The sequence below is a fragment of the Drosophila sulfurigaster genome, chromosome 3 (assembly GCF_023558435.1).
Source record: "Drosophila sulfurigaster albostrigata strain 15112-1811.04 chromosome 3, ASM2355843v2, whole genome shotgun sequence".
In the NCBI taxonomy this organism is placed as follows: domain Eukaryota; kingdom Metazoa; phylum Arthropoda; class Insecta; order Diptera; family Drosophilidae; genus Drosophila; species Drosophila sulfurigaster.
Window position 1 is genome coordinate 50,090,225 of NC_084883.1, and position 21,420 is coordinate 50,111,644.

Here is a 21,420-nt window from a genome sequence, read left to right on the forward strand (position 1 = left end):
TTGGGGTCCTGCCTGACTCTGCACTGCTATTTGCCATTTGCAGTTTTTTAGAGGTATAATTTTCGGCGCGACATTTGACGCGACAAGCAGCCAAAGCGAGCGACTCCGTCAAGAATTTTTACATAAAATATTTCAACAACTAAAAAAAAGCGACAATCGAGTGTGCTCGACTGTGAGATATCCGCAACACAGTTGTAATAAAAGTAAAACAGAGTAGTAGTATTTTTAAAATATAAACAAGTAATATACCACAAAAATACTAATATATACCAAAGTCCACATTTGGTACATCAAAATACTACTGCATTTAAAATATACCAATTATAATTAAAATACTGAAAAAATATACCGAAGGCTATAGTTGGTGTAATATACTAATACAAAAAGTAGAATAGTGCGGTATCATTATTTGTATCTACCAAATTAAAATACTGAAAAATACTAAAATATACCAAACGCTATATTTGGTATATTAATATATTTATGACAATATAACCTATACTGAAGGATATATGTACATATATGAAATATTGATATATTATTACATGTAAAATATACCATAAAGTAAAAAATGCTAAGATTCACCAATGGCTTTATTAGCTATATCGATGCACTACTACATTATATGTATTTTATAAAAATTAGAAAAGCCGTGTATTAATATTAAAATATACCGAATTAATATACTACAAAAAATACTTAACTATACCGAAGGCTACGTTTGGAATATCGATTATAAATATACTATAGAGTAAAAAATACTACAATATATTAAACTCTATATTTGGTAAATCGATATCAATACACTACTATATTTTAAATATACCATAGTGTAACAAATACTAAAATATACTAAACTCTATATTTGGTATATTGATATTGATACACTACTATATTCTAAATATACCATATAGTAAAAAAATATACCAAGATTGTCAAACAAAGCGAATCTCTTATAGTCTTTTTATATTTCATGGAGTCAAACATAACTTTTTCTTCCTCTTCCATACTTTTGCTGGAGGCACACAGTTATAATACCCTTCTACCCTCAGGGTAGTGGGTATTAAAATAGTTAAGGGGCAGAGAAAATGTGTGTAGCAAGGAAGCGCTTTAAAAAAGTGCTCCAATTAATTTGGCGACTCTCGAAGTTGAAAGTCGGCTGTGTTGCATGTGTTTAAAATATCGTTGCTGTTGCTTAAGTGGCCATTGCTTTGGCTGTGGGCCACATCAAAGAGCCGCATTCCAGGCGAGAGAGAAGAAAGCGAGTCCCAAAATGCGGGCAATGAGAGTGAGAATGAATTATTTTTGGACCAAGACAAACACAAAATATTTTCTGGCTAGCCAACAAATGCCTAAGGGCGACCGAGCGAACGATGTGAGTGTGTGTGTGTGTGGGTCGAGTTGCAAAATTAATTAGCATAGCATCTGAAAGAGAGAGAGAGAGTAGAGGTAGAAATTGGTTTTGTTTAACAACTGCAAATACGGAAACGAGCACAGAGAAAGGAAATGGAAAAGCAGAGCTCAACCGAGCAGCAGATAAGCAATATGTATGTGAGGTCAAAGGGTCAGGAAATGGCAAATGCATAAATTGATAGCAAAAATCTGAATGAGTAGAGGAACAAAATCGAAAAAAAAAAATCGAAATACAAATGCGACAAAACGTTTGCTCAACAAATTCCGAATGTAATTGAAAACCAACTATCGATTGAGCCCGCGCATTTTGTTAGCCAAAAAAAAGAAAACATCAGCTTAATTATGATTACAAAATTTTGCAGGCAGCTGACAATGAGAAGAAGATGAGATGAAGATGAGATGAGATGAAGTCGAAGACGTTTGCCCAGAGGCCATTGAAATCCTTTCCAATTTCCGCTCGGCAGCGAAACCTTTACCGTTAGTTTAATTTGTTAGATTAGTAAACAAATGAAAATTAATTGAAGCAAACGGAAAAACTTAACCTCGGGCAGGCGAGCAGCGCGAAAAGTAGGAAACCAGAAAACCGACAGCAACCAAAAAGCAAAACCCGAAGCACAAAACTTTTTCCCTGATGCCATAGATAAACGCTTGTCGTCGTCGTCTGACTGTTGTGCACTCATTCACTCACTCACTCACTCACTCATTCGTTTAGTGTGTTTTGGGTGGCTTGGCAAATTGTTGTCGAAGTTTTTGGTTTTTGGGTAAGCACGTTAACGGGGCGTATGCGCAATGTCTTTATTGAAGTCGCTGGCGAAATAAAGCAAAGCAGATGTGATTAACTTAATTGTTTGCCGTAATCTTCGATTTGCGGCACTTTAGCTGCCCCCTTCCCCTCACACACACACACAGAACTGCAAATAATAATTAACGCTGCTAGTTGAAGGTCTAAGCGCATTTTAATGGCATTGACCAGGACAAAGTATGAGGGCGTAAAAATAGGAGAAAGTGGAGAAGAGACTGAGGATGGGTGAGGAAAAGTGGGAGAAAGTAAGAGGAAAATAGGAGAAGAGACTGAAAATGGAGAAAGCGAACAAAAGCGCGTTGTCGGCATTATAAACGTAATAACAGACGAAAGGCTACAACAAAACAAATAACTGGCGACAGCCACAAAGCAGAAAAAAAAAGCAAACAGGACAACGGCGCCCAAGCAGGACGAAAGCAATGCAAAGCAAAACAAAACAATCGAAAATTATAAAATAACAAAAGGCGCTTGCCATCGATTGAACAAAATCTTTTTATGTATGCGAAGCAGCAGCGAGGATCCTCAGACACACACACACACACACAGAAAGAGAAAGAGAAGGAGAGTGAAAGAGAGAGCGAGTGAAAGCGATTGTCCTTTTTGGCGTACGCGTCACGTATTGTCAATAAAAAAATAATAATAAGACACAATAAATTTTTACCTTTAACGAGTGCCGAGCGCAGTGTCTGGCAAACCGAAAAGGGGTGAGTGAGGGCAGAGGGGTAAGTCGAGGAGGGGGGTGGCAGGCAACATGCGTGCCACAGCGTGTCCGTGCTCTTTGCTCCGCTTTCGCTTTTGTGTGTAAATGTGTAATGTGCGCCATGCTCGAAATATATATAGGAATAAAAAAAAAAGAAAATAAACACGAGGCAGAGTAGGGACAAGGAAATAGCGGGTGAGTGGCGGGTGCAAAAGGCTGCAAAAAGCAAACAAAGGCAATGACACGAAACGACGACAAGAACAACTACAACAACAACAGAAGCAACAACAGCAGCAACAATAACAGCGACAACAAAAAGCAAACAAATAAAAGGCGCAACAATTGCAGAGAGAGCGAAGCGAATGTGTATATAGAATGTATATGGAGGAGTATGGTGGGGACTGTACTTTATGCGTAGCCTGCTCCCTCATCCCCTCTCCCTCTCTCTTTTCCCTACTATTCCCTCTCCCCCATTCTAACATTCACCAAGTGCGTGTGTAATTGAAACTAGGCGCCCTTATGGATCTGCGTATTTCTAGTGCGACTTCTGCTGCTTCTTCTTCTTCTTCTTCTTCTTCTCTTCTTCTTCTTGTTCCGCTCGGATTTATGTGCAGCGAAGGCCACTGAACCAAGCGGAAAGTTATGCACATTAGGGTTACCATGCTACATGTATTAAAAGCGCAACCCTAATGTGCGTATCATGAGTGCGGATTAAAAGTGCTTAGCAGTCATGTATACAAATCAGTGAATTGAGGTGTTTAGATTTTATAATGATTATAATTAATCTACAATCTAATTAGGGTAACCCTATATGTTCCTACGGTGAATATAGATTATCTTTAGTTACTTGGATTACTTGAATCTATAGTAAATGTATTTATATATATATATTAGTGAAATAAACTTTTATTCAATAAAAACTGTTTTTCTTTTTTTTTGTTTTATTAAAAATAATAACGAAATGATAACAAAGATAGGTACAAAGGTGTTGCCTTACTGGCCAACTTAAGTAAATCAGAAATCAAAACAGTTTTTCTGCAGTGAAATAATCGAAATTTAGAAAAAGATTTCATTAGGAAACGAATCAATTAGGTTAGACCATAATATAATAACATTTCGATTTTAAATACCATCCAATCAAAATATTTCTTATAAAATTTAAGCTAACAAATGAACAGAATGTAAAAATGATGAGATTTATTATTAACTTCTTATAATTATGAATTATACGCTTACAATTAGTGGCATTGATTATTAGGATAAATAATGCACAAAATAATTAAATTATTATATAGACAGATCTTAAATAATATATAGTTACAATATATACAATAATAATATTTTGTAAAAGATATGATCTATACAATAAAAATATTTAATATAGATCTTATATAATACAAAAGCAACTAAGAATAGCATGAATATAAATTATGTTTAACAGTTTAGCCATAAAGTACAACAGCAATTGAACATCATAAACCTATTAGCTGTTAATAGTTTTGGTAAGCAAATTAGTTAATTTGTGTGACATTTTATAACTCCAATAAAGCGACAAAAGTAGGAAGTTGTTTATTTGTTTAGTGTGCTCAATGTTTATAATTAAAACGAAAGCAGCGTAGGAAAAAAGAACAGACAGTTGCTAAGGAAGTAGAAAGTTCTAATTACATATCATTAACAAACTTGTGGAACAATGAAAGCCTATGAACACTGATATGATTAATATGAAAAATAATTTTGAGAAACTTGGTATGGAAAAAAAGGCTGAAGCAGTCGGGCTTTAGTTGCTTTGATTAAAAATTTGGTATTTTTTTGTACTCTGTGGTATATTTTGAATGTAGTACTATATCAATGTACTAAATATATAGACATTGATATATTTTTGTAATTTTATTATGTAAAATATTAAATAATAATTTGGTATATTTAATGAATAATACTGTTTTGTTTTTATTGAAAATGAGTAGCGGCTTTATTACATTTATAAGTTTGGATATTAACATTGGATAGAAATGTCGCCAATATTAATATGCCTGATCTTTGCTTTCTGCCCATTAATAATGCAATAAGACCATATGGTATATTTTATATCTTGTGGTATATTTTTAGTGTACTAATATTCGAAATATTTAAGTATTTTTACTGAATAACAATTAGGCATATTTTAATACCGTTTTGTTAGTTAAGGATATTAACATAGGATATGTTTTAACTGAGTAAATTAAATATAGTCAAAGTAAACCCAAAACAATCCAATGAAAAAGTCGTTGCTATCTTTTATATGACAAATAAGTTGCTTTAAGTTAAGCTAAGATTTGAAAGAAATAGCTCGAATTTTTCAAAATAAAATGCTTTTATTTGAATGGAAGATATTTAGTTTAATTTGTTGTCTCAGCTTTTAGAAGCAAATGAATATTTGAGGTTTATGTAGAATGCGTTAAAAGTGGAATCCTCGCTTTAGTTGTAAGCTCAGATCAATTAAGTTGAGTCGCTTAGTCAAAGCAGAGTTTGGAGTAGTAGTGAGGAATGATAGCACTCAGCTTGGGCAATTTAGCATTTGGTGAACAGCGTAATGCAATCCCCTAATAATATCCACTTGAAATGTGAAGCACTCTAAAGCTATCCCCAGTGACTTGACCCGCATTGTGGATGCAATAAAAAAGCGAGCACGAAAAGGAGAAGAAGAAGGGGAAGGAGGAGGGAGGGAGGGAGTAGAGGGAAGCTGCTGCAGCTGCTGTTCCACAGGTCAGCGCACTTGCTTCAAATGCTAATTCAAGCGTCCAGTTCTCAGCTGCCCCAACGTCGATCCCCCTCAGTTTTTTTCCCTTCCCCGTCGACGTCTCGAGTTTGTCGGACACTTTGGGCGAAGAGGGGGGTTGGTGGGGTTATGCATTTTTAGAGACAGAGCTATTTGGCCCGTTTGCTTTACCTAATTCCACAATGTCTAGACGCGAAGCTGTTGCTAGCAGCGCATTTTTTTTTCCCAACCAGCCAGCGAGTTTGTCTTTTGGCTGTGCCACAACAAAATGGTGAGGGAGGGGAGAGGGGGGGGAGGATGAGTGCAGCAGAAAGCAACGGATAAATATGCAAAAGAAAGAAACACAATATTTGTAAAAAGGACTACAGACAATTTGCCTTTAAATAGAGCGTGGCACTTCAAACAAGCGAAACCGACGGGTCGATGTCAGGCGGGGGCGAAGAAGAAGGTGGGAGAACAACACGTCAAAAAAAAATAATAAATAAATAAATAAATAAAAAAAAGAAAGCTGAAAGAAAAACATGATAGCAGCGAGGAAAAATGAGAGAAAAAGTGAAGAAGAGAAGCACGCAAAAGCAAAGGGAAACGAAATCAAGAAAATGAAAAGAAAATAATATAACGAGCGCATATTAAAGTGGGTTTATTTATTTTGCGCTCGACGCTGTTGCCATTCGCTGAACAGCAGCGAAAACAAGAGATTCCTGTCGTACCGCCCCCCTGCTCCTCTTTCACTCCCCCCACCCGGTGAGTCTCTGCAACAGTCCAAGAGTAAATGCGAATGCGAATGCGAATGCGGATGCGTTGAGTTGAGTTCAGTTGTCTGCCTGTGTGTGTGTCTCTTGTTCCCCTTTGTGAGCGAGTGCTTTGTGTTTATTAAAAAATAATTTCCATGCTCAACTTGGCACACAGCCTAAGCCCCCCGCTTAAGACGCAAGTGTGTGCAAGGGTGTAAGAGTGTAAGTGTGTGTGTGTGTAGCAAGCTATCAACAGTTTACATTCTCGAGATTGCGTCGGGGACATTTGAAACAATAAGCCTCGAAGCTGTCGCCAGTCTACACAAAAAAAGAAACTCAAATTCAAATTCAATAATACGAATACTTTGCACAAATGCTAGAGGGGGGGAGGAAGGGGAACAGGGTGACAACACTAAATAATTCAGCAGGACACACACATACATTTATATGTTGTATAAGAAAGCGAAGAGCGAAGGATAAAAAAATGTAAATCTGTGATTTTAATGCGTTTGCCAACTGTAAACATAAACCCGAAATATTACAAAACTTGTGCAAACAGGCAAAGGGAGAGCAATAAAAACGAAAAAAAAAGAAAACAGAAGAAATAACAAAGAAAAAAATAAACCGAAATGGAAAGAGGAAATGAATGCGAATGGCGAATGCGCGTATGTCAATTTAATGGGCGGAAATTTCTCGACTGAAAAGTGAAATGTAGTGTGGTGTCTGGTGAGTGGTGAGTGGGTGGTGAGTGGGTGGTGCGTTGGGTGGTTACTCTGAAATGAGGTGAACGCTGCACAAGATGCTACTAAACAAAACAACGCGACGACTTGTTGTCATTTTGTGGGTGGTTTTCTTCTTTCTCTTTTTGGTGTGTGTTAAAATATGAAATATTTATATGAGCATTTTCATTTATGGTGCGTAACAAATGTGCGGAAAGCAAAAATATGAAAACAACTGCCAAAAAAGAGAGAGAGAGAGAGAGAGAGAGAGAGAGCGAAAAACAAAGGTGAAGGACATTTACAGGAGGAGGCAAGAACTGAGGCGAGTCTGTGGCAGGTGCGTGCAGAGTGGCCATCATTATGATCATCATTGCCTTGAAACACGCCAGCCCATCTCTTCCTCTTGCTCTACATCCATTTACACGCCCCCACCTCTCCTCTTTGGCACACTTGAAACTTTCGTCATAAATACACATACACACACACACACAGAGAAAGCAGAGAGCGAGCTTCTGTTTTTTTTTTGTATTCTCCACAACATTTTTTGTTTTGTGTGCTTTTTTTTTCCACTGTTGCTTTTGTTCGGCAAAAATTATTATATTTTAATTACACATGCGTTGGCAGCGCTGTTCAGCTGTTTCAAGGCAACAACAAAAACAACAACAATGGCAAAATGTAAACGAAAATGGCGTGAAAAATCAGTTTCATGGCTTTTATGCTGCTGTTTATTGTTGTAAATGAGAGCCTAGCCTGGCTACTGGGTGAGGCAAGTCTCAGTGTGTGTGTGTGTGAGTGTGTGTGTGTGTGTATAGATGCGTGTGTGTGTGTGTGGCACACGGAAGTTGTTATGGCCATTTAGCATAGCACTTTTAATAGCCAGCTGACGACACGAGCTCAATTCAAGCGCCCAAAATGTAAACAAAAATGTGACCAGCATTTTCTTGTTGCCCTCTGCTGTTGCTGCTGCTTCTTCTTCTTTGTCTGCCTAATTAATATTAGCGGCTGTTGCCTGTTGTTAGCTTGGCTGGCTGGCAGCTGCACCCCCGTATCGTCTCCTTCCCCTTCTCGTCTCCTCCTCCTGCTCTGTCGACCAAATAACACAAGTTTATTACATAATTACATTAACGCCAATTGACACATTCGGGAAGCGCAGCTAAAGTGAGCAAGCAGAAAGCAAAGAGGGAGAGAGAGAGAGAAAGTGGCGGGGAAAGTGGAAAGCTTTTAACCATTAATGTGTTGATATTGGTAAATTAGTAAATGGAAAATTTTTGTGGCAAGGAATAGACAAAAAGCTAGACTAGCTATTTAAATTTTTAAAGCAAATTCAAGAAGAGTATTTAATAAACTTCTTTTAAATAGATGAATTAACTGTACAAAATATTCAAAATAAAATGCATCTTTATAAGTATATATATTCTTGATCAGCGTCAACTGTCCGTCCGTCCGTATGAAACACTGGATCTCAGAGACTATAAGAGATAGAGCTCTAATTTCGACAGCATTTGTTATGTATGTAACTTTCTTACTTGTTTTTTTTTTTAATTTTGATTTCATTTAAGTAATCAAATTTATTTTCGGATTATTAAGCAAACCATGAAGGGATCACATTAAAATACATAGCATAGCAAAGCAAATATAATATATTATAAATTAAAAGAAAATGTAAATGAAATAATCAAATAAATGGAAGAAAGTGTTTAATAAATATTTAAGAAACAAAGTGACAATTTTTGGACCTTATGGTATATTTCGAAATTAGTACAGTAATTTTGCGATATTTTAATTTTAAAATAAATACCGCACTGTTTTGCTTTTATTAATCAATTAATGATTCGAAGATATCTCACACTCGACTGTAGCTTTCTGACTTGTCTCATATATCTTAGTTTAACTGGTAAGAAAGTTTTGTTTTAAGACTGAATTTACGCAGGCTTCCCATACTCTTTTTAACAGAAGTAAAATAAATTTTAATATAATCATTTCAACTCAATAAAAATGATTAAATTTATTTTGTAATTGAGCAAAATAATTAAAATTACCATTTCTCATTAAATGTTCAGATGAAACTAGTACACATTTTACTTATAAGATTCTGATTTCGTTTGATATATTGTACGTTTTTTTTAGAATTTATAAGCAACGCAAATTTGACATTACACTTGAGACCATTTCAAAAGAGTCAACCGAATATGCCTCTGCACAACTTTCAATTAATTATTATGAAATTCAGCTGAACATAAACAAGAAGAAGCAGTAAAAACAAGAAGCTAAAATCCATCTGGGATATCAACAGGTTAATTGGCCAGAGCAGCGTAGAGAAACTTTGTTGCTTTTGTGGCATGGTGTTTGAGGCACGTTCTATCAAAGATTTTCTCATTTCAAATCAAATAAAAGTTTCGCGTACTTGTTGAAGCGTACAAAATGATCTGATTACATTGGCTGAAGCAGCAAGAGAAACAGAAGCAGCAGCAGCAGCAAAAGCAGCAGACAAACGCCACTCAATTTATGGCTAAGTGGTGAGTGGGAAAATGGTGGAAAGTCGAGGAGAAGGGGAGGGGACAGGATGTAGCCAACAGCGGCGCCTGTCAAAGGTTAAGTCGCCTGACATATGCCCGCGGGTTGAGAGTTCGCCGCAGCGACTGCGACTGCGACTGAGGCAGCGACTGCGGCAGCGACTCGATATTAAGAAATAACAACTTGCCGGAGGCAAATGTGGAAAATGCAAGTTCTGGGCGACAGATATGCCACAGCAGCAGCAACAGCAACAGCATCAGCATCAACTGCTGCTGCGACTTAAACTCCTGTCTCTGCTCTTGTTGCTGCTGCTGTCGACTTTGCTTTGGGGTCCTCAATGTAAACAAGCGAAACAGAAACAAATATTTAACTCGCAGCGAAGTGTGTTCGTGTGTGTGTGTTGTGGAGCCACACACACACACACAACACTCGGCTACTTCATGCCACAGGCAACTTGTAAACTTTTGCGCAACGCTTTATTGTCGACTTGCAGGCAGCTCGAGGGCTGGCTGCTTGGCTGCTGCTTCGCTTATTTGTCGCCGAGCTCAAAGCTTTGGCTTGTTACACTTTATGAAATCAGCTGCATCCCCTCGATTGAACCCCTCCCACTCCCTTTGGAGCATCCCTTGTGTCTTCACAAGTGTTTATGTTTGTCTTGGTGGCGACTCATAAACTTTTTGCTCAGGCAAAAGCAAAAAAGCGAGCAGTCAGAACGCGACCCACGACGCTGTCAAAAGTCACAGCAACTAGTCTACAAAAGTGAATTCTATATACTTCATGTGTATGTGTGTGTGTCATAAAGTTCAACTGGAAATTGTGCGTAATTATATTAAATTTTTATTGCCTCACATGAAATGGAAACGTTGCTGCAGTTTGCTGCAAGCAACTTTCGTTTCCTCTTTTGCTGCACGAGCAACTTCTGCACTTTATTCACTTGCAAATAATGACTCTGAGGGGCGGGGGTTAAGCTTAGAAGTTATTAAGCAGATTGAGAGAAGAGTGAGGAAGAGAGGAAACAACTGCAACTGGAAATGAACTCATTAACCAGGTTTAACCCAGCACTTGCAACAGCAGTATTTATGTGAAATATTTGTCGACAAAAGTCGCTCAAATTATCACCCAACTTTTGATACAAAGCTGTTAAGCAAACTTTGAAATTTTCAAGTCTGTCCTTAATGGTCACACAAAGAATTTTAATTTGAGGTGAAGATTGTTTGAATAAAAATCCAAAATTCTTGAATTTCTAATTTTCAATACATAGTTTAAAATTTATTTATAATGCAATGTCTTAATTTAAAATGACCTTAAGAATCTGCAAAGTTTTTAGGCACTCAATTTGAAATAACTAAATTTCACAGAATACTTATATAAAATAAATAAAAATACCAAAAGAAATATTAAATTTGTTATACTGATAAACAGTAGCCGTATTTCAAAAACTTTAAAAGTTACAAAATATATGACCTCCAATAAAATATGTGTCGTGAATATTGTCAATTTTAAGTTTTTTTATTGACATACATCAAGAAATTGGTCTTGACTTTACTTTATATAAGATAAACAAAAGAATATTTTTCAATGTCAAAGCTTTATAGTCGACTTTCCTTAATATAACACAAATAAATTTATTCTGAGTTATTAAATTTGACATATACATGAGTAACATTTACTTTTATGTCCTAAGAATTATCAATGCATATTTCTCAAATGCTTTTTATACCCGCTTCCCATAGGGTAGAAGGGTATTATAACTTTGTGCCGGCAGGAAATGTATGTAACAGGTAGAACGAGGCATCTCCGACCCTATGAAGTATATATATTCTTGATCAGCGTCAACAGATGAGACGATATAGCCATGTCCGTCTGTCCGTCTGTGTGTCTGTCCGTCTGTGTGTCTGTCCGTCTGTCCGTATGAACACCTAGATCTCAGAGACTATAAGAGATAGAGCTATAATTTTTTTTTCGACAGCATTTGTTATGTTTGCACACAGATCAAGTTTTTTTTTTTTAAATTTTTGCCACGCCCACTTCCGTCCCCGCAAATCAAAAAAATCGAATAACAAGCGTAGTTTTAAAGCTAGAGTTACGAGTTTTGGTACATACTGTAATTGCTATAGTAGTTATGATTCCTGAAAATTTGGTTGCGATCAGATAAAAATTGTGTAAGTTATCAAAGAAATACTTTTGTATGGGCAAAAACGCCTACTTACTAGGGGTCTGAGTTGCTTTGGGTGACAATCTGGTATATTGTGTCGTCTATGGTATATTTTGAATGGTGTGCTGTATCGATATACCAAACATACCCTTTGGTATATTTTTAGTATTTTTTTAGTATTTTCGGTATATTTTGAAAATAATACCGCAATATTTTGCCCTTATTAAAAATGGGTAGCGGGTATCTCACAGTCGAGCACACTCGACTGTAACTTTCTTACTTGTTTTATTATCCAAAATGTTATTTTTTTAAAAAAAGTAGACCAAGTACATTTCAAAATAAATATCTTGTATATTTTGCACTATATGGTATATTTTGAAAACAGAATTCCGTAAGCATAAAGTATTTTTGTTTTACACTGATTTATTATATTTTGAAGTTAAGTCCCATTTTGCTTTTGCTCAGAATTAGTACAGGGTATCTCACAGTCGATCACACTCGCCTTTATCTTTCTTACTTGTTTTTCAACGGTTCATAGCCGATTTTTAATAAAATAAATAAGAGTTATTGAATTTGTCATACATACGTAGACTTCTACTATTTTATTTTGTGCCATAAATATTGTCAATTTTAATTTCCTCAATAGACTGAAATTGCTAAAAACAAAGAATGTGAACTATTTGCAAATGAAAAACTTTATATTGTGTGCAAATAATTTTTATTACAACTGATGCCATTTCAAATGTTGCACAGACACAAAAATTGCTTACAACAGTTTGTCATCAATTTCCATTCCCTAAGGGGCAAGAAAGGAGTTGGAAGGGTGATGAAGTTAACCTGCTACAAGTTTATTATATGCATATGCACACACACACACACACACACACACACCCACTTAATAACGAATTGTCAATGTATTTGGGAGCTTTGGTTTCAGTTTTGTCGGTTGCCCCGGGCAGCCGCCAAGCGACAAGTTGAACTTGTTTGACATTCGTCACGGCAATCAGTTTGTTGTTGCTTATAGCTTATAGCTTGTTGATGCCAATGCTACGATAATAAGTGTGTATATATGTGTATGTGTGTGTGTGGCTGCAACAGCAACTGTTACTCCCACAAGTGCAACGTATCATTATGAGGCACATAAAGCTTATTAAACTCCTAGACTTTAATTCAGATAAGTACTGCAGAGAGAGCGGGATATTATTCGAATAATGCGGGCATAATTATCAACGAACAAAAAACCGGGGAAAGGAAAAAAAAGCAGAAATTGGTCAGCGATGGGGATAGATATGGAAACGATTATAATTGCAGACGCATAAAAAAAGCGACATTAGAAGCGTATGTAAATTGTGTATAAACTGAGATTATGAAGAGAAGGGAAGGGAAGGGAAGGGAAGGGAAGAGAGGGGAACAGAGGGCAGAGTTAATTGCTTGCCCCACCAGAGGAAGTGGCGCCACTTGTGTGCGAGGGCGGGGCAAGTATTTTTCTTCTATTTTTTTGTAGGCGCAGCAAAATGCAATTATTTCATTTCATGCCCCGATAACGAAAAAAAAAGACCTTCCACTACTTAAATATGCTCCGTGACATTTAAGCCCACAGACTGGGGAATTGCTTCGGTTCGTCGTCGTCATCATCAGCAACGTCGACGTCCACATGGACAATGGACACGCAGCAAATTATGAGGCGCGTGTGGAAAATAAAACTATTTGAATAACGCGCAACAGCCCACGCCCACTACTACGCCCACGCCTCCTCCTACAGCCAACGCCCCTGGTGTAACACACATGTGTGTGGTTCAGCTGTTGTCCTTTTCCCTCTGCCCTGTCCCCTTCCCGTTCTCTGCAGCAGCTGCGCGTGTTAATAGTTTTTACGTAGTCGCATGTCCTGGTCCCCATTCGGTCGTCTAACAGCCGAGCTGTGCCACAATTACCTGAGAAATTAACGCAATTAGATTTCTGCTGCGCATATTTTCCTAACCTAACCTGACCACGCCCCTTTTAGCCTACTCGGTACTCTATAAAAGTGACGGGTCATAATATTATTACGAGCATCAAATGAGCGAAAAAAATACGAGGGGAATTCTTCCTCTGATTGTCTATGATTAGATGTGCTTACAGATAACCTTTTTATACAATGTTGACAATTCTCAAGATAGTTATACTATATAATGTATGGTATGGTAATGCATGGTAAATATTTCGGTTTAATTCTTAAACAATACCAAATAATATTCCACAAAAATACAAAAATATACTGAATATCATATTTGGTATATCGTTGCAGTTCTACATTAAAAATATTTTATAGAAGTATACCAAATATACCAGATTGTCAGCCAAATCAACTAAAACTCGCAGTAGTCGTAAAACAGTATTTGTACATTCTAATTGATTTATTATTTTATTTTTTCCTATGTAAATAAATCTGTCAAATATTAGATTTGTTTTTATTTTACTTTTCTTCTGTCAAATAATAGATTTGTCACAGATTTACTTTGAGAAAAGTCTTTAAGATCAGGATTCCTTTTCTAGTCTTCTAGATTCTCTGCATTCTCTGCATAAAAGAATTTAAGGTATTGACACATAAGAGTACTTTTACTATTAAATATTTTTGTGTTTTATATTATGCAATAAATATTATTTTTGCACAATTGAAATATCATAGATTTAGTTTTCAATTTTCACCCTACCTTACTTTGATATAAAATATATATACAGCTGTGAACTTTGAAATAGCAGTATATATACTATAAATAGCAGCGATAAATTTAATAATAATTAGTAAATTAAATACACTCGCTTTTCATTTATTTTTTAAGATAGGAGTCTAAGCACAGTCACCATAGCATTTCATTGATGTACGTTTCTTAATCTAAATAAAATGTGTGCTTAATATAACAAAGTCTGTCAATCATACAAAAAATGCTGCATCATTCTGCTGATGTTGCAAACTAAACAACACAATTGTTATGCCCTTTGTTAGGGTAGAGGAAACACGTCTATGCCCTAATAGATATTTGTTCAGGCCCCCGAAAATGAAAGTACTTCGAAATTTATAGCTGCCACTGCTGATTTTTATCATATTTATTTATTTGCTTTCACGTTTTTTCACTCTCTCTCTCTTTCTCTATTTTCTTGCAGCTCATCCTATTAGTCAGCGGAAAAATCTAGAGTTTTCCAGAGGCCCGCACGTGACGCGGCCCTTTTTCTTCGCTTAATCAAAAGGTGAGTATGAGAGACGAGAGTTGTCTAGAAATGAATCCAAGCAGTTGTCTGGGACAAAAACAAACTAGGCAACTTAGCTAATTAAGTGGGGGATTGAAATGTATTAGTAGAAAAAGAGGAAGAGGGAGGGAAAGAGAGAGATAGAGAGAGAGAGGGGGAAAAGAGTTGGCACTTATTTGAAATTCACTTTCAGAATCATCAGCTCAGACATGTGAGCTATAAAAGAGATAAAGATATGGCAAATGTTAAGCTGGCATTAGGAACGAAAGAGATGCAGCGAGAGAGTGAAAGAGAGAGACAGTTAGCTCGTCAGCAGCTTTTGCTAAGCATCTTCGTAATGTTTTATGCAAAATTGTTAAAATATTTGACAGTCGAGTTAAAAGTTTTCGCCCAGAAGAGAGAACGAGATGAGGACAACTCATTTTCGGCTCAAAAATTTCGTTGGCCCCTGTGCAAGAGATATTTGGTGTGCATTTGTGTGTGTTTGTAGTGTTTGTGTTTGTCTTTCGCTGTTTATGTTTGTGTTTGTCTTCGTGAGCATTTTTGCTAAACTGAAGGAATTTATTATATCAAGGCAACAGGAACATACTTAGTAAAGCTGCTCAACGAGCATGACAAATTTTCACTTTGCGTCGAAAAAAGTTGCAACAAACTTGCAACGACAACGACAACGACGCAAAATAATAATTTTCACACACACACACACACAGCTGTGAAGGGGACTTTGGCCAAAAAGACAACGAACGAGCGAACGAAAGAAATGTGGCAAGTTTGAGGAAGCGACAAGCAAAGCGAAGAGGCAAGGCCCAAGGACTACTTATCTGCCAGGACAGTCGAGCCAGCCGCCAAACACTTAAGCCAGGTGCTGCCAATTTCAGTATTAAACAGTCAAGAAGGAGAGAGAGTGAGAGAGATGATAAGAAAGAGAGAGAGAGGGACTGCAGACTGGCAAACAAATTGTGCATCAAAAGTTAAAGCTCTACACTTGCCGCAAAAAAGGGCAAATAAAAGAGAGCACAGCCACGAAAATCTAAGTGAAAAGAATGCAAAGAAAAAAAAAAGAAAAGGAAACCAAGTGAAATGACAGCCAACGTAATGGACGGGGGCGGGGGCGTGGCAGTCACTTGCATATAACGAGAAATATGTGTCAACAATAAGGCAGCAGGCGACGATGAGCGAAAGTTTGCACTGAAACTACTTTTCATTTTATTTTGCTGACAGGTATGCTAAAAGCCAAAAAAAAAGTACAGTAGGTAGTGAAGTGGGGGATGCTGCCTAACTGAAAAGTAGTCAAAAGTGCGCAAGAGAAGCTGCAACGAGAAGAGAACTGAGGGGAACAGCACTAACAGCTCCTACTACAATGTGTGCAGATTTGACAAAGCTGCTCTTCAACTGGAGGGAAGAAGGAACTACTTGAGGGAGAGGGACTACTCGTGGAGTAGGGAAGTAGGGGGCGAAAAAGAGGAGAGGAGACTTCCATGTGACAGCTGGCAATGACTTTTTCGCATGATAATAACAGCAAAAGGGTTAAGCAAATGACAAAAAAAGAAAACTTGGAGCGTTCGTCACATGCAAATGGCACAAGCTATTTATGAAATATTTATAGAGTGCGACAACCCTGACAATAAATATAATCACCAGTAATATGATGTGACAGAAAAGAAGCAAACAAAAAACTGATGTGTCGTCAGTTTAATAAAATGTCAATAGCGTGTGTGTGTGTGTGTGTGTATGTGTGTGTGTGTGTGTGTGTGTGTGTGTTTGGTATTGACCCAGTTCGCAGTTCGCAGCAGTTGGCAGTTGCTGCGTTCTGTTGTGCTAGCAATACATTCAATTGAACAACTGACTCGACGAAGTTTCAGCACACACACTCCAAACTTGCTTCACATTCAGCTTAAAACTTTCGCTTGTGCTGCATAACAGAGATAGAAAAAGAAAGAGAGAGATAGAGAAAAATAAGAAGAGCTAGTTTTGAGAGTTGTAAAGATTTTTGAAATAAGTTCAATTGAACGACTTCTTCAATTTGAAGAACCTTCAATAACATCAACTCTACATTTTGAAAACTTGCTTGAGCTCTAATAATGCGAGTGCCTCAAGCATTTTTTAAAGAAATTTTCTTGGGAAAAAGTTGTTTAAAATAGCTTATTATTTTTTATTTTGCTAAGCGCCATATTATATTTTCAATAAATTAAAATATAATAAAATAATATAGCAAAAGCTGTTTTATTCCATTATTCAATTTTTACAATTTGAAAAAGATATAAAATAAGTCTTTTTAGTGCAACATCAAAATTAGTTTACTTAAGAGCAAGTTATATAAATAATTCTTATTTGCTTTTTAAGTTTTTTTTTAAGATTTTTTAATTTAATTAAGATATAATAATCTTTTTAGTTTAAATTGTAAAGACAAAAATATTATTCTTTATTTGACTTAAAAATGTTAAACAAAGTACCTTTCATTTTATGTCAGGAACAAATGATTTTATACTACTTTTATCTGGTATATTTTAGACTACATGGTATATTTTGAATGGCACTATATCAATATACCAAAAATAGAGCAATTGATATATTTCAGTATTTTTGGGGTATTTTAATATATACATATGTATATGTTTTATATTTCTTTTATACTTTATATTCGGTTTTGTTAATTCACTAAAATAGAAACCATATGCGAATTGACTTGAATGATTTAAACCAATTCAATATCTTTTGGGTAATTTCTATTCTTCTGTGTCATACTAATTCTTTAATGAGAATGCTTTGGTGTAAATCTTTCCATACTATTTATTAATGACTATTTGCAGCCCAATTAATATAGCGTTTACTTTAGTCCTTTGAGCTGTAATCAACATAAATAGATCACCTGTCTAGCATTTGATTTCCTTTTTTTATTGATGAATCACATTTTCATAAACCACCTGCAGACATAAAGAGCAGACTTGTATCTACTTGTTCACCTCTTGAGCTCCACAAGAGTGGAAGCGGAGGGAATGTTACTGTTGCTGACATGTGACAATGCCAAGTGGCAATTGTAATTCATTTTCGGTGAGGCAAGCAAATCAAGTTGAATGAGCATCAAGCATAAACTAAAAGAAATCAAATTTATACATTTCAATAAAAATAAAATAAATAAAATGAAGCGAAGAGCGAAGAACGTGCGAACGTCATAACTGGCTTGATTGATGGGCTCCAGCTTTGTTTGCCATTTGTCAAGGACTCTGAGAGTCTGACTCGAATCGAGACATGCACTTTGGCCAAAAAAAGAGGAGGCGAAAAAGGAAGAGAAGGGAATAGAATAAAGTCGAAAGAATGCCGCCAACTGTCCGCCAACTGTTTTGTACCATTTTATTTGCAGCCAAATAAACTAAAGAGCGAGAAGAGTAAAGAGGGAAGTTGTCAGCGAATGGTGACTGTCTGTGTGTGCAGCAGCAGCAGCAGTCAGTCAAAGTCAAGCACGTCCGCTGGCCATGTGTGGCATGTCACAGCTTAAACTTATTCAGAGAGTCCTGTGTCCCTAGTTCTGTTGCTGTCCTTGGCCCTGTCCAGAATGGGTGACTCGCTCACTCCCGCTCATAATGTGTGTGCGACAGAGCAATGATGATGAGCGCACGGGCATGTCATAAACAACAACGAGTCGTCGTCGTCGTCGTCGTCGTCGTCGTTGTCTGACGTATAAACTTATTGTTGACAAAACCTCATGACATACACACGCAAAGGGAAAGGGAGGGGAATGAGATAGAGAGAGAGAGAGAGAGAGAGGCGCCCCCAGCTGGCAGACATATTGTTAAAGTCCTGCTGGTGCCCGGGGTTTATGCCACAGCGGAAGTGTCACCATTTGTCAAATAACGAAAATTGAAAACAATTTCCACACGCAGACAACACTGGCAGCAACAACAGTAGGAGCAACGAGATCAGATTTTTAGACTGGCATTGTCTTCTTCAGAGCTTCTTGCACAACTTCATTTCACACTCAGCCACTCAGCTACCTCCACTCATCCTCTGCCACTTGAAAGCTGTTATGTTTATATTCAATGCGGCCTGATAAGCAAACTTTTCTCTGCCGTTCGCCTTTGCCTTTGCCTTAGACATGACGTTGTTGCCTGACTTCGTCGTCTGCAAACAGGGCCATAACGAGTGCCAGAGCTTCAGAGCACACACAACAAAAGCATAGAGCCAAAGTATTGCCAAGCCAAGGAAAATTTCCATTCAAGCATTGGCAACAATTTATGTGCAATATACACAGCACTCTTCTCCCCCTCTCATCTTGAGCTGCCCCTGGGGAAGCTCGTGTGGTCGCTGGGAGAACTGACAGCTAAGCTGCGGCTTTTGCTCCAATTTCCTAGTGGGTCGACGTCGACAAGTTCTGTCACACTTTTGCAGCAGACGTTCCAGTATTGTTGACACACACACACACACACAATTTAAAACATATGCGTTTCGCACTTTGAAAGTTTAATCGAAATTATAAACAGCAAGACAAATGGCTTCTTGTTGCAATTTTGCACACTTGAAACAACTTGAACGAGGGGGAAGGTGGGGGCAAAACAAGCCAAGGAACATCAGGATGTTGGCAAGGCAAGGGAGACAAGACACAAGCAGAAGGAGCACAAGAAGGTCTCATGTCAGTTTCTGCTTTTATGCCTGCAAGGATAATTTTCCATGTTGTCAAGGTTGTGTTTGGTGCTGCTTCTGTTCCGTTCAGTTATGTTCTTGGTTCTCAGTTCTTGGTTCTCTGCTGTTGTTATTGCTACGTTTGTCTCTTGTTTACGTTTCTTGATTGCACTGCACTTCGAAATGCCAGCATGAATATTGCCTTCACATTTCCATAATCTAACAATAATAATAATCATAATACTATACGACTTGCTTTTTACGTGCATACCAGCAATTTCTAAACATAACTTTTCAGCTGAAAAAAAAGATATAGCATTTTTTTTGCACTTTCGTTTGCACTTTGGTTTGAGAAGAACATTTTGAATGTATCTGTTAAATCTACTATTTGTTTTTTTTTTACAAATTTGAGCTTTTATTAAAAAATATCAGAAAACTATAGTCCAGGGTGCAACCCGTGCTAAATAACATCAGTAGTATTATCTTTTAAATGGACCAATCATGTATAATGAAAAAAAAATACTGAAATATATTAAAATATATATTGTACATATATTGTTATAATAATTGTTGTCAATAAAAGCAAAACAGTGCAGTATTATTTTTTAAATATAAAAATTTAATATACTGCAAAATACTGAAATATACCAAAACGTATATATCGTATATACATATGTATATTGATAAAACCATTACTGTCAATAAAAGCGAAATAGTGTAGTAATATTTTCTAAATATACCAAAATAATATACTAAAAATTACTGCAATATACCAAACTATATAGATGGTATATTGATACGCACACTTTATGATACCTTTCTATCCAATGGATAGCCGGTATAAAACATTATAAATGTGTCATACCGAAAATGAGTTTCCAATTATCTTCCGCTTTAATGTGATACCTTCTACTTATCTTCCATTTTCATATTTTCCAATTTAGCCTATATTTCTTTTGCGGCTGCAAGCAGCAAATTTAATTGCGTTGCCATGGCTGCTTCATAAATGTTTCAAGTTCAATGAATTATAAGTATAATTTTTGTTTGTGGCATTCTCATTTTCAATTCATAAATAAGCACAAGCTTGCTTTCTGTTGAAGTAGAAAAATAAATTTTATTTAAAATATGAGAACACAGTCGTATTAAATTTCAAATGATTCACTGACATTTCAAGTTCTTTAAAAACATTTTTAATTATAAAATGTGATGTATAGTAGTATATTATCTGTACTAAAAAAGTTATATAGTATTAATGTACACCATATATTTTTCACTGACAAAAAATAATTTTTTTTCTAAAGTAAGAGTTAAAATTAAATTGAAATAAAATATGTGCAATGCTTTTGTACATAAAGCATTTCCATCAATGGATGTTGAAAAAGTAACACTTTTTGTTAGATTGACATCGAATCTGCTTTTTGACAGCATTTTTAATTTGCTTTCACTTTTTTCTAACATTTTTTTGTTAAGCTCGGAAAATCAGTGCAGTAATATATTTCTGTCAAATGAAAGTAGAAATCAATTGGCAACAAATCAAGATTTATCAGCACTTCATTTTCACAATAGAGGATCTTCAATCATGTTTAAATACAGCTTGCTGTAAATTTCAGCAGATATCTTTAAGTTTCGATTGGATTTCTCTGGCAGTTTATTAACCTATTTATTGCTTCGAAAGTGTATCGATGGGTGTGAGTGTGAATGTATGTGTGTGAGTTTATATGTGTGTGAATGTGTCTTTTTGTGGCGCTTGGTCGCATTTTGTTGTCTGGCAAAAAGTTTTTGCCAT